Genomic DNA, 14,996 nt, shown 5'->3' with positions numbered 1-14,996 from the left:
GGAGGGGTGTCTATGTATATATAGAAGTTATAAATGCACAATAAGAAAATATATTTTAATGTCTAAAGATTTGTATGTTTATAAAACAGAAAGAATTAAAACATTTTTTTCTCTCTCCAGGAGAATATGATCCATCATCTCCCAGTGTCTCCACCCCCACCTTGGAGGGGGAGGACAACCCACTGGTTCCATCCACCAGTGACAGAGAGCCAACAACACCGGCTATGACTGTGGAAGACCAACCAAGTGCAGTCTCCCCATCTACCATTGAGGGTGAGCAAACTGCACTGGTGCTATCCACCAATGACAACGAGGCAACTCTGGCTATGACTGTGGAGGACCAACCAAGTGCCGTCTCCCCATCTACCATCGAGGGTGAGCAAACTGCACTGGTTCTATACACCAATGACAACGAGGCAACTCTGGCTATGACTGTGGAGGACCAACCAAGGGCAGTCTCCCCATCTTCCATTGATGGTGAGCAAAATGCACTGGTTTCATCCACCAATGACAACGAGGCAACTCTGGCTATGACTGTGGAGGACCAACCAAGTGCAGTCTCCCCATCTACCATCGAGGGTGAGCAAACTGCACTGGTTCTATCCACCAATGACAACGAGGCAACTCTGGCTATGACTGTGGAGGACCAACCAAGGGCAGTCTCCCCATCTACCATTGAGGGTGAGCAAACTGCACTGGTTTCATCCACCAATGACAACGAGGCAACTCTGGCTATGACTGTGGAGGACCAACCAAGTGCAGTCTCCCCATCTACCATCGAGGGTGAGCAAACTGCACTGGTTCCATCCACCAGTGACAATGAGGCAACACTGGCTATGACTGTGGAGGACCAACCAAGTGCAGTCTCCCCATCTACCATCGAGGGTGAGCAAACTGCACTGGTTCTATCCACCAATGACAACGAGGCAACTCTGGCTATGACTGTGGAGGACCAACCAAGGGCAGTCTCCCCATCTACCATTGAGGGTGAGCAAACTGCACTGGTTCCATCCAACAGTGACAATGAGGCAACTCTGGCTATAACTGTGGAGGACCAACCAAGTGCAGTCTCCCCATCTACCATTGAGGGTGAGCAAATTGCACTGGTTCCATCCACCAGTGAGATTAAACTGGATACAGTTAATGAGAACCAGCAAAATTCACTCACTCCTTCTAATGGTGAGGTTGAAAACAAATTTTGGGCTTCATTTGCCAACTTTATGAAGCAACAACAACCTCCAAAGTGCAAAATAAGTGAGTCATCACCTCTGGTCCCTTCATATCTTGGAGACAAAATGTCTGTGTGGAGTTCACTTTCATCCATCCCCACCATGAACAAGAAGACATCTGAACTGGTCCCATCCTGCAGTATCAGGAAACTATATGCTGAAACCTTCACCTTCCATGAGGAACTTGGAGAAGGGAGCTTTGGGAAAGTGGTGTTGGCCACCCATCCAGCCACTAACCAAAAGCTGGCGGTAAAGTTCATCTCAAAGAGAAAACTACTGAGATGTGGACCCTGCATGGCACTCACAGAAAGATGGATTCTGGAAGAAGGCAGAGAGTGCCCATACATCACCCATATTTATGGATCTTTCCAAACAAACGTAAGTCTTTTAATCTCCCAATTTCTTCTTCTCTTTCCTGTATTGCGCTCCACTATTGATCCAGACTCCCTACAATAGTTATGCAAATGGTGACTTTTTTTGGTAGTCAAAACTTACACATGGCAAAGCATCCCCCTGCCCCATGAGATGACAGTGTTCAGACCCGTCATCTAGTCCTTCAGGCACTAAGTGCTGAATTGGAGGAGGCAGAAGAAAGCTTAACTTGTGTCCCACATCAGGTTCTTCTGAGGGCTCTGGCTATTGATCAGGACAATGCAGTAAAGGTGAAAGAAGAAGTCTCTAGAGTGCTTCCTACAAGGCTGGAGCTTAGTGACATAAACTGTACAGAGTAGAGGCTTTCCTTCAGGAAAACAAATACTGAGAGGCCGCCATTACTGACTTCAGACATTACTAGTTGCCTGGCTATCTCTGGCCTTAAAACTTTGAGTCACTGAGTCAGAACACGTCTACAACTGGCAAGGCAGGAGAAATCAGGACTCCTGATCGACATACATCTTTCAGGATGGGAAGCCAAAATATATGGACAGGTCATTGGGCCACCATAACAACTTGACAAAACTAGTATTGTGGTAAAGGTCTTCCAGCAATGGCGGTCTAATATTCTTCTCTGTCTGGGTTTCCTGAGTTCCTCCCCAGGAAGCATTTAGTAAAGATGCCACACTGCACTCTCTGCTGGTGTGCGTGTCTTCATATATTCCTTCACAAAGTGAAAACTTCAATGTCTATAACGTAACCTGTTTTTCCTATTTTCACAGAACCATCTGGCCTTTGTTATGGAGTTTCTGTGCGGAGGAGATCTCTCCGACCTGATAAGAAATTCAGCTCCACTTCCTCTGGACACCTTAAGGTAAGTTTGTCAGGGTCACTTTGGAGTCGGGGGAGGCTGACCACTGAGAACAGGCAGTGACCTATCCAGGCCCCTCCAGCTGATCCCATCCATCTATACCCCTATGTACTATAGGGAGAACTCACTTTATCTTTACCATTAACTGGTGTGTGATGATTTTTGATGCTAATCCATGTATTTCTCTCTCCATCAGAAACCTAACAGCGGAAATTATTTGCGGCCTGCAATTCCTGCATGACAAAGAGATCGTTCACAGAGATCTCAAGCCAGAAAATATCCTGTTAGACAACGCTGGCCATGCCAGAGTTGCGGATTTTGGCTTGTCAGCGAAGGGAGTCACCCAGGCTAAGAGAAGTAACGAACATACAGGGACACCAATCTACATGGCTCCAGAAGTAAGTATGCTCCCGATATCAGATTTAATTAGAACATTTATCAAGATATACCCATTATTATGGTTGGATATGGAGAAGAGATAAAGGGGTGCTCCACTTCCACTAAATAGAGAATGTCTCCACTGGTGACCCGGTTGCTTTTAATGGGTTTCCAGGCTAGAACCATATCCCCAACAAAAGCTGGGAAGTTCTGAGTCATGGAGCAGTGTTGGGGCTTCTTTGTAGGGGACATTGAGGCCGAGTGTAGATGGATTCATCTGCCTGGCCCATTTCACACATATGAATGGGGTAAAACCTCCAGTAACTGCTCACCCACTGTTTCCCTTCTCCTCTTTAACATGGGGAGCGCTTGTGAAAATTGAGCTATTGGGGTCAGTATACCTTCATCCACCTACTTTAATTGGGGCAATTAAAGGGCACCTCTAGGCAAAGCCCCAGAGTGTTTAATCCCTTTCTATTTTATCCGACACGTAAAAAAAAAAAAAGGGGTTTTGACTATACATCCTGTTTAAGCCCCACCTCCAATATTCGCAAGCTCCACTTCAGTTTGATGCCGTTTCACTGCAATTTTAGTCATGCTTGAGCTTTATACATCACATATGTCGCTATGTTGTCATCTCTGTCCTCTGCCTGGTCTGACAATGTGCTCATCCCTCTTTCTCTTATGTTTCTACAGGTCTTGCAAAAAATGTATTATTTCAGTATGGTTGACTATTTCTCCCTTGGAGTCATAGTATACGAGATGGCGTTTGGGAAACATCCCTTCTACACCACGGAGGACTGGGAAGAAATAAAGACAAATATTCTTGAAATGGAGCCAAATTATGAGGAGGGTATGGACCCTGACCTCCATAACCTCTTAGTTAAGGTAAGTTACAGAGAGCCTTAAGCTCCTCTATTGCTCAGATATTGTTATTGGTCATGCAGCATCTCATTATATTTCATTCTTCATTACAGCTTCTGTGGAAAGACCAAGAGGAACGAAACCATCTAGTCAGTGACATCAGGAACAATCCGTTCTTCAAGACCATCGACTGGGCAGAGTTAGAGCGAAAAAAAGCAATGCCACCTAAATCCGAACCAGTAAGTATACAGATAATAGAGTCCAAAGACATTGGACGGGGAGGGGAGATTTTCAGCAGCAGGCTCCTCACCATCTAAGACATTTGTTTTAAACAGACTTTTCAGACCTGTCTATGAATTCGTGATCACTATATAATCATACAGTAGGGTCTGAATGATTTCTGTTCATTATTGGAGTTAATTATTGTGTATGTTATCTGACCACTAGAGGGAGCTAGGGTGGAAGGAGCCTACTTGGTGAAATCTGCTGCACTTTGGGTGTGGGGTTCATCATACTTTGTTACCACTCTCTGTATCAATTAGAAGCAGTAATGAATGTCTTTTTCTCTGTCTAGATTTGTGAGGAACCATCAAATAACAGCATGCCCTTGAATGAGTATATCAACTACCTGGCCTGGGAGGCTCCAATATCACGATATGAGCAGGAGTATTTCACAGGCTTTTCATACATGAGCGACAGTCTGAAGATGTCACCAATGGACTTATTTTCACATCCACCATTATCGCCAGAGAAGAAGCCTAATTTTGCTGACTGTAGTGATGACAGTGAGTGTCAGAAGGAGGAACCAATGGACAGGTCTCCAATATTACCACTGAACATCCATGGACCAGTATCAAATCCAATGGAGAACCATTATAAGGCGGCTCTTCAACAATTGGCAGAGCAAATGGTCTTTCTTCAGCCATCACCAGCAGTCAGACAGGAGAATGTCTTCACACCCTGGCCAATGGATTATGAGGAGGCTCATATGAACCTAAAAGAGCCAGGGGAGCAGAATGATATTGATGACTTTGGCTACCAGATTCAGCAGCCACCACAGGAATTCTTCCCAGCGGCATACTGCCAGGAGAATGTGTTTACACCGTGGCCGATGTACCATGAAGAGGCTCATAACAATGTCATAGAGCCAGGGGAGCAGAATTATATCGATGACTTTGGCTACCAGATTCAGCAGCCACCACAGGACTTCTTCCCAACGGCATACTGCCAGGAGAATGTGTTTACACCGTGGCCGATGCACCATGAAGAGGCTCATAACAATGTCATAGAGCCAGGGGAGCAGAATTACATCGATTACTTTGGCTACCAGATTCAGCAGCCACCACAGGACTTCTTCCCAGCAGCATACTGCCAGGAGAATGTGTTTACACCGTGGCCGATGTACCATGAAGAGGCTCATAACAATGTCTTAGAGCCAGGGGAGCAGAATTACATTGATGGCTTTGGCTACCAGATTCAGCAGCCACCACAGGACTTCTTCCCAGCAGCATACTGCCAGGAGAATGTGTTTACACCGTGGCCGATGTACCATGAAGAGGCTCATAACAATGTCATAGAGCCAGGGGAGCAGAATTACATTGATGACTTTGGCTACCAGATTCAGCAGCCACCACAGGACTTCTTCCCAGCAGCATACTGCCAGGAGAATGTGTTTACACCGTGGCCGATGTACCATGAAGAGGCTCATAACAATGTCATAGAGCCAGGGGAGCAGAATTACATCGATGACTTTGGCTACCAGATTCAGCAGCCACCACAGGACTTCTTCCCAGCAGCATACTGCCAGGAGAATGTGTTTACACCGTGGCCGATGTACCATGAAGAGGCTCATAACAATGTCATAGAGCCAGGGGAGCAGAATTACATCGATGACTTTGGCTACCAGATTCAGCAGCCACCACAGGACTTCTTCCCAGCAGCATACTGCCAGGAGAATGTGTTTACACCGTGGCCGATGTACCATGAAGAGGCTCATAACAATGTCATAGAGCAAGGGGAGCAGAATTACATTGATGACTTTGGCTACCAGATTCAGCAGCCACCACAGGTCTTCTTCCCAGCAGCATACTGCCAGGAGAATGTGTTTACACCGTGGCCGATGTACCATGAAGAGGCTCATAACAATGTCATAGAGCCAGGGGAGCAGAATTACATTGATGACTTTGGGTACCAGATTCAGCAGCCACCACAGAACTTCTTCCCAACGGCATACTGCCAGGAGAATGTGTTTACACCGTGGCCGATGTACCATGAAGAGGCTCATAACAATGTCATAGAGCCAGGGGAGCAGAATTACATCAATGACTTTGGGTACCAGATTCAGCAGCCACCACAGAACTTCTTCCCAACGGCATACTGCCAGGAGAATGTGTTTACACCGTGGCCGATGTACCATGAAGAGGCTCATAACAATGTCATAGAGCCAGGGGCAGAGGCGGCTCTAGGCTTTGTGAGGCCTTAGGCAAAATTTAGACACGAGGCCCCACTCACGCCCATAATGGATAAAAAAAATTCAAGCAAGTAAAAATGGCTGCAGAAAGATGCGTGGATCTAGCCCACAGGCGATCAGCACCACCTCCAGGGCACCCTCCTCAGACATATGCAGCCAATACAACATCTGGGACAGGTGACAAGCCCTCTAGGATTTCCTCCTTTGCCTTGGGAGAATGGGAAGGGGTGTCATTGAATCATTCCACATCCACAGAGGAAGGAGAGTGGGGGGATCCCAGCGCAGTGAGGGAGGGTGACAGGGAGGGAAAGAGAGTGAGGGAGCGGGGGAGAGAGAGAGGGGGGAGGGGAAGAGAGGGAGTGAGAGAGGGAGAGGGAGGAAGAGAGAGGGAGGAAGAGAGAGAGGGGGAGGGGAAGAGGGAGAGGGAGAGGAAGGGAGGGGGAGGAAGAGAGGGGAGGAAGAGGGAGGGAGGGGGAGGGGAAGAGAGAGAGAGGGGGAGGGGAAGGGAGGGGGAGGGGAAGAGAGAGAGAGGGGGAGGGGAAGAGAGGGAGGAGAGAGAGAAGGGGGAAGGGAGAGAGGGGGGAAGGGAGAGAGAGAGGGGGGAAGGGAGAGAGAGAAGGGGGAAGGAAGAGAGAGAGAGGGGGGAAGGGAGAGAGGGGGGAGGGGGGAAGGCGGGAGAGAGGGGGGAGGAAGAGAGAGAGAGGGGGAGCGGGAGAGAGAGAGGGGAGGAAGAGAGAGAGAGAGGGGGAGTGGGAGAGAGAGAGAGCCTGACCCATGTATTATGAGGAGGCTCATGTCAACATCATAGAGCCTAATGTTCAGTTTTTCCCAATTGCCTTTGTCTAGTGCACACACCTTCAGACTGGGCGCACATGGGCCAGTTTTTATCAGTGTGCGTTTTCTTATATTCGGTGTGCGTTTTCTTATATTCGGTGTGCGTTTAATATATTCGGTGTGCGTTTATTATATTTGTTTTTCTTATATTCGGGCAGCACAGTGGTGTAGTGGGTAGCACTTTCGCCTAGCAGTAAAAAGCGTCACTGGTTCAAATCCCAACCATGACACTACCTGCTCAGAGTTTGCATGTTCTCCCTGTGCCTGCGTGGGTTTCCTCCGGGTACTCCGGTTTCCTCCCACACTCCAAAGACATGCTGGTAGGTTAATTGGCTTCTGTCCAAGAAATTGGTGATATCCTTGAAATCCTTGATGGTAGGGACTGATGTGAGTGTGTACTCACTCAGGATGGACTGGTGTCTTTATTCAACCTTACTAACTATGTAACTATGAGAGCCCATCACCAGAAACACTGATCCCTGAAAGCTGTGAAGTGAATATGCCAAGCACACCAGAAGAAATGTTTGACCAAAGCAAACCTGTGCAGGAGTCAGAACAAGAGGTGGAACTCATATCGCCTAACTCAAGTTCCCCACCAGATCTGGTGCATGCAATTGCCAAGATGGCTGCCTCAACTGCTTACTGCTTTGTGTCTCCAGGGAGAAATCTGCTGTGTAAATTGGAATAAAATGTAAACCAAAAGTAATGCGTTTGTGTATGGATTTTGTTAAGCACTTTTGAATAATATATATTTTTTGTAAAATGATAGGATTATTTTGTATTCTCATTTACAGCCAGGAGGTGGAGCACTCAGCTCCTTTTCAAGTATTTTCTAGGCTATCCTAAGCAACTTGGCTGAAAAAAAGCCTGCTGTTTACTATATAGCTCAATAGCTCTCTCTGACCCTCCCTGTAACCACAATACCATCCCTCCCTATATCCCCAAGAATAACCGCCCCTGTAACTCCAATACTATCCCTCCCTATATCCCCAATACTATCCCTCCCTATATCCCCAAGAATAACTCTCCCATTAACCCCAATACTATACCTTCCTATATCCCCAAGAACATCCTTCACTGTAACCCCAGTAATAACCCTCCCTGTAACCCCAATACTAACCCTCCCTATTTCCCCTATAATAACCCTCCCTGTAACCCGAACACGAACCCTCCCTATATCCCCAAGAATAACCCTCCCTGTAACCCCAATACTATCCCTCCTTATATCCCCAACAATAACCCCCCCGTAACCCCAAAACTAACCCTCCCTATATCCCCAAGAATAACCTTCCCTGTAACCCTAATACAAACCCTCCCTATACCCCTAAGAATAACTCTCCCTGTAACCCCAATACTAACCCTCCCTATATCCTCAAGAATAACCCTCCTTGTAAACCCAATTCTAACCCTCCCTATATCCACAAGAATACCCCCCCTGTATCCCCAATACTAACCCTCCCTATATCCCCAAGAATAACCCTCCCTGTAACCCCAATACTATCCCTTCCTATATCCCCAAGAATAACCCTCCCTGTAACCCCAATACTAATCCCCCCTATAGCCCCAAGAGTAACCCTCCCTGTAACTGAACCCAGTAAATCTAGTGAGAAGGGGGGGTTGAGCCCCGAGTTCGCCTTTAAAAAGCTGGTCTGTAATGTCGGCATCTATAATGCCTCAGGAGCCCTAAAACACACCAATGGTCACATCATGAAGTGGAAGTTCTCCATGCTTGAAAAGAACTGTTTGGCGGCTCAAACTGTCTCATCTCTATATGGAGGATCCCATCCCAGCACAGTGTTCTCTTCTGCCTCTGGCTCCCCAGGTATAAAATACACAATCTACTTCATCTTGTCTTCCTAGATAGTCCTGTTCCTCTCTCTCCACCTCTGTCCAATCACACATACATTATATTACCAAAAGTATTGGGACACACAAACTTTCCAACCGGGCCATAGCTGAATGATGGCTACAGTGTGGTTGGATAATTCTGGGAGGTGCACAATGATGTCCCCCCAGAATCACGATCCCCACACACACCCTGGGGCGCACACACAGGAGTGTCCATGCTCGCCGTGTACTCGGGGCCCAGCGTATCACAAATCGGGGTAAAGGGCTGCTGGGATTGGCCCTTTACCCCGATCCATGACGCTACGGGTCCCTAGTACCCGCCCCTTTGCCATGTGATCACTCCGTCCAGCAGATCCAGAGCGATCACTGTCCATGAACCGGCGTCCTGTCCGGTTCTCTCCTCTCCTCACACTGATCGTGTGAGCAGAGGAGGGAGAAGTTGCAACTTGAGGCTGCTTGCTTTTTTTGCATGTATTCCAAGTGCCCATCTGTGCTCCAGCAGTGCAACATCAGAGCCCATCAGTGCCATATCAGTAACCAGCTGTGCCACATCAGTACCCAGCCATGCCACATTTGTGCCCAGCCGTGCGCTACAGTGCCCCAGCAGTGCCACACCTGTGCCAAAGCAGTGCCATATCAGTACCCAGCCATGCCACATTTTTGCCAGGCAATGCTCTACAGTGCACATCTGTACCCATCAGTGCACATATGTGCCCCAGCAGTGTCACACCAGTACCCAACAGTGCCCCAACTGTGCCCAGCACTGCCCCAGCAGTGTCCCATCTGTACCCAGCAGTGCCCTACAGTGCTACATTAGTGCCACATCTGTGCTCTACAGTGCCACATCTGTGCTCTATAGTGCCTCATTAGTGTTAATACAGTGCCCATCAGTAAGTGGACCCTCATCAGCACCCATCAGTGTAGTAAAAATGTGTAAAAAAATGTGTTTTCATTTTCTTTCCACAATTTTTCGGAAAAATTGTGGGGAAAAAAATTACATGTTCAAAAGACTCATTATGCCTCATAGAATATAAGTTGGTGTTTCTTTCCAAAATGGGGTCATTTTGTGGGCGTTTCCATTGTCCTGATGCTCCAGGGCCTTCAAACGTGTGATAGTGTCAGGAAAGGGTCCGTCCGCTGGTAAGATCCATCATTTGGCATGCAGTACTGAGGTCCACCAGCAGGTGTCTCCTGGCAGTTTGTAACTGTCAGGAGAGACTTTCCCTGCTGGTGTTATGTCACCATTGGGCCACAGTACTAGCGTCCACCAGCGGATGGATCCTGGCAGTAGGGAGCAGGCAACACTTTCTTCACTCAAGTGTTACTGGAGGACAATTAATGCAGTCTTATAAATACCCGGCAAGCCCACACATGCTTGTCTTGGTATCTTTCTCCCTGGAGCCTGACCCCATCCTGGACCTGGCCCTCCTGTTTGCCTTGGATCCCTGCTGTACAGCCCATCCATCCATCTATCTATCTGTCCTCGCCCTGTGCTGTTGGTTCCCCATCTGCTGACCCCCCTGTGTATGACCTCGGCCTGGCTTTTGTTACAATTCTGGTATTCCCCACTATTTGTATATATCATTGTTGTTTGTGGTTTTGGGTTGGTTGTGCACTATTATATTCACTTACTTTTCACCTATGTAAATAAACACCATTATTTTTCACTTACATGTGTTTCTGGTTTCCTCTGTGCAGTCCACACAGTCTGGTCTACTAATTCTCTGATAGTATACCAAGGCCATCCCTGACCAGAAGTGGCTACACAGAGGAACCATCTTGGTTCAGGTTGCTTTGCTGAAATGAATTTAGAGGTGATTCGTTATTATGCTTTGCTGGTGTCTGAGAGTAGTGACTATCTCCGCCGGACACTGAAAGATTTGTTTAGCTCACTCCTGGGTTGATCAGGGCTGTATGCTGTTTGGGGATGTTCAGCCATTAATTCAAATCTGCGCAGAGCTGGCCCTCAGGGCCGTCTTTAATATTGATTGGACCCTGGGCAAAACTTTTCTTGGGGGGGGGGGGGGCCCCATGCAGTTTTGCTCTCCACCTGCTCTGAGACATACAATAAATAGCAGTTAGACTCAATCAGTTTACTGAATCAGATCAGGCAGCTATAGCGATTGGTTGTCAGAGGTTACAGTGTATCATTACCACTCACTGACTGGTTGCTAGAGGTTACAGCACATGATTTCTGCTTGTTTATTGGTTGCTAGAGATAACTGTGGATATGACCTCAGAGGGGCATGATATACATATCAATGCTGTCGGCTGCCCCTATTTACATATGAATGCTGGTAATTTACATGTAAACACAGGGTCTGCAGATGAGTCATCTTTACAAACAATAGGGCAGAGCTGGGCAGCATTAGTAGCAACACTTCACACTGAGATATTGGGACACAGCACATGACTAAAACCCTCAAAGGACGAGGGAATTTAAACCAGGATAGTTGTCACGTATGAGGCAGCTGCTTTGGGCCCCACAACAATGACAGGGCCCAGGTGCCCCTTTTGCCCTGCCTTAAAAAACGGCCCTGCTGGCCCTGCATCCCAGGGGGGTCATGATGATTTTTCTCCCCCTTTCAGTATTAATCAGGGCACATCACTGGTATGGCTTCTGGAAGATGATTCCCCTTACTTTTTTGAGCATTACACAGCCTGTTCCCAACAGATAATAGAATGTGTTGATTCTGTACAATTCCTTGTCAGACAGGCAGTATGTAACCCGCAGTTTGTACAACTACTACTTTTAGCATGGTCTGGTATTTTGCAATCAGCCACAGCCAGCCCACAACAAACCATCTCTGCTACCAAACACCTGCCTGCCCAAGAGTCTCTTCCACCATCACCTATGGCCACCTCAGTTTCAGCCCAATATACTCTACTCCCCACCAAATATCAATACTCTGTTTCTTCCTGTTGCACATACCCTGCCTTTAATCCAACTGCCTCTTTCCCGTTGCCTACTATCCCTCAAGAACTTCCCCTAGCTACTGTTACCTCTTCCTTGCCATATTCCAACCCTTCTCTCCAGTCTGCTTCATCCCCCTACCTATAGATCTGCAGCTACCTACAGGTCTTCAGTAGCTAAATCTAAAGAAGACGGAAGTTCTTTCCTACCCATTTGATCCTGCCAGTAACGCAACCTGCCTCTACACCAACCAACCTGCTCCAGTCTGCCTGCATGCCAGCTGAACCTGATCACCCACCTGATTCTGCCAAACATCTGCCTGCTATCCAGCCAGTGTCTCCGTCTAAACTTCCTATGCTCCAGTCTGATGTGCCTGATGTCCCAGTGCCCGCTGTCCAGCCTGACGTCCCAGTGCCCGCTGTCCAGCCTGATGTCCTGCTCCCGTCCTTCCAGTCTGATGCCTTCCAATCTGATGCACCTGACGTGTCACTGCCTGCCTTCCAGCCTGACGTGCCGCTGCCTGCCTTCCGGTCTGATGCGCCAGTTTCCCGGTCCGATGTGTGCCTGTGCCCGCTGCCCAGCCTGATGTGCCTGTTGCCCTGTTCAAGGTGACTGCTGCCCAGTCCGACAACCCGGACCCTGCCGATGACCTGGAGCCCTCTGTCTACCTTGATGCCCTGCCTGAAGAGCCTGTTGCACAGCCTGATATACCCCCCATCCAGTGTTCTGTTTGACGCCATAGACTATGGACAATTTCAGCCAATTGGAGCGTCCGGAGGCCGCTCCTTTGAGGGGGGGGTACTGTCAGGAAAAGGGTCTGTCCGCTGGTAAGATCCATCATTTGGCATGCAGTACTGAGGTCCACCAGCAGGTGTCTCCTGGCAGTTTGTAACTGTCAGGAGAGACTTTCCCTGCTGGTGTTATGTCACCATTGGGCCACAGTACTAGCGTCCACCAGCGGATGAATCCTGGCAGTAAGGATCAGGCAACACTTCCTGCACTCAGGTGTTACTTGAGGACAATTAATGCAGTCTTATAAATACCCAGCAAGCCCACACATGCTTGCCTTGGTATCTTTCTCCCTGGATCCTGACCTTGAGCCTGTATCTGACCCCATCCTGGACCTGTCCCTTCTGTTTGCCTTGGATCCCTGCTCTGCAGCCCATCATCCATCTTTCCTCGCCCTGTCCCATTGGTTCCCCATCCTTACCCATCTGCTGACCCCCTGTGTATGACCTCGGCCTGGCTTTTGTTACAATTCTGGTATTCCCCAATATTTGTATATATCATTGTTTGTGGTTTTTGGGTTGGTTGTGCACTATTATATTCACTTACTATTCACTTGTGTAAATAAACACCATTATTTTTCACTTACATGTGTTTCTAGTTTCCTCTGTGGAGTCCACACAGTCTGGTCTACTAATTCTCTGACAGATAGGTTGTCAGGAAATTGGGTGTGCAATTTATGTCCCTAGAACACCTGAAGGTGCTCCCTGTATGTTGGGCCTCTGTATGTGGCCAGGATTAGGGATGAGCTTCGAGTCGAACTCGTGTTCGACACGAACATTGCCTGTTCGGAACGGCAAACAATTTGGGGTGTTCACAGCAAATTCAAAAAGCCGTGGAACACTCTGTAAAAGTCTACGGGAGAAATCTAAAGTGCTAATTTTAAAGGCTTATATGCAAGTTATTGTCATAAAAAGGTTTTGGAGCCCTGGGTCCTGCCCCAGGGGACATGTATCAATGCAAACTTTTAAAAACTGCAGTTTTTTTCGGGAGCAGTGATTTTAATAATGCTTAAAGTGAAACAATAAAAGTGTAATATTCCTTTAAATTTCATACGGGGGGTGTCTATAGTATGCCTGTAAAGGGGCGCATGTTTCCCGTGATTAGAACTGTCCCTGCACAAAGTGTCATTTCTGCAGGAAAAAAAAGTAATTTAAAAGCACTTGTGGCTATAATGAATTGTCGGCTCCCCGTAATACATAGAACAGTCATTGATTTAAAAAAACAAACATGGGGTCCCCCCCCAAATTCAATTACCAGACCCTTCAGGTCTGGTATGGCTATTAAGGGGAACTCCACGCCAAAAAAAAAAAAAAAGGCGTGGAGTCCCCCCCCTGCTGTGGAACAGAGATGACAGTTGCTCTTTAAATATTATGATTTAAAAGCGAGTTGCTTTAAATAAAATACACCCTGCGGTTAGGTGTGCTGAAGTGCAAGGAAGATGTTGATAAGGGGAGAGAGCAGAGTGAAAGACAGAAAAAGTCAGTGTGCTGGATGGGAATGGTGAGGTTACCTGTACAGTTAGGCTGAGCACACACGGATCAAAATTCAGTGGGTTCAACAGCTATGTATGTAGCTTCCCCTGTTGGACACAAGCTAATCATTAGATTGGCTTCTGCTGCCTATTTCCTGATGTCAGCATACAATGTGGATGGTCTTCAATAGAGAACCTGTGGCGCCGCCCACCCCCCCGCTGCCAGGGTGTGTGAAGAGCAGTGGGCGGCGCCACAGTTCAAAGTCAGCGCGGCAACGACGGCTGCCGCTTGGAGGCCAGGAGATGTAATGTCCTGTCGGGGGAGTCCGTTCAGTGAGTATGTGGGGGCCAGTCTGTGGATGTGGGGGCCGGTCAGTCTGGATGTCAGAGGGGCACCAGATGTAATGAGGGGCTCCACTGATGGACACAGATGTGAGGAAGGTACCTCTGATGGGTCACCTGATGTAAGGACAGACTCCGCTTGGGACACCTGATGGCAGGCAACGTGGCTAGTGCCGCGCTCATGGCTCCCACTGATTCTGCATTTATGGTGAGTTGAATGATTTCATTTCATATTACAATGTAATAATAGAAATGATGCGCTTCAATCATCCTGACACCATAACAATCATGGCGCCGGGATGATTGAAGCGCTAACACCAGGTAGGGGGGGGGGGGGGGGCTGCTGTCTCCCGTTTCTCTCCCCCCCCGAATCTCAGACTCTAACACACCCCTTTGAGCCACGCCCACATGTAAGCAATGCCCATATTTTGCTGCCGCATTTTTTACCTTTTTTTTGCCACACCTATAACCGCATGCCCCACCCCCTAATTATAATACAACTCCGCCTACTGCCAAAAAAGTGTCCCGATTATAATTTTTTTATCTATTTTTTTACAATGTTGGCAACTATGCCAGGAGGACCCCACTGCTGACAGAGACATAGAAAAGCAAGA

Source organism: Lithobates pipiens, unplaced genomic scaffold, assembly GCF_037356315.1.
Source record: "Lithobates pipiens isolate NorthernLeopardFrog02 unplaced genomic scaffold, aLitPip1_a1.2 Scaffold_22, whole genome shotgun sequence".
NCBI lineage: Eukaryota > Metazoa > Chordata > Amphibia > Anura > Ranidae > Lithobates > Lithobates pipiens.
This window is presented reverse-complemented; position numbering follows the sequence as displayed.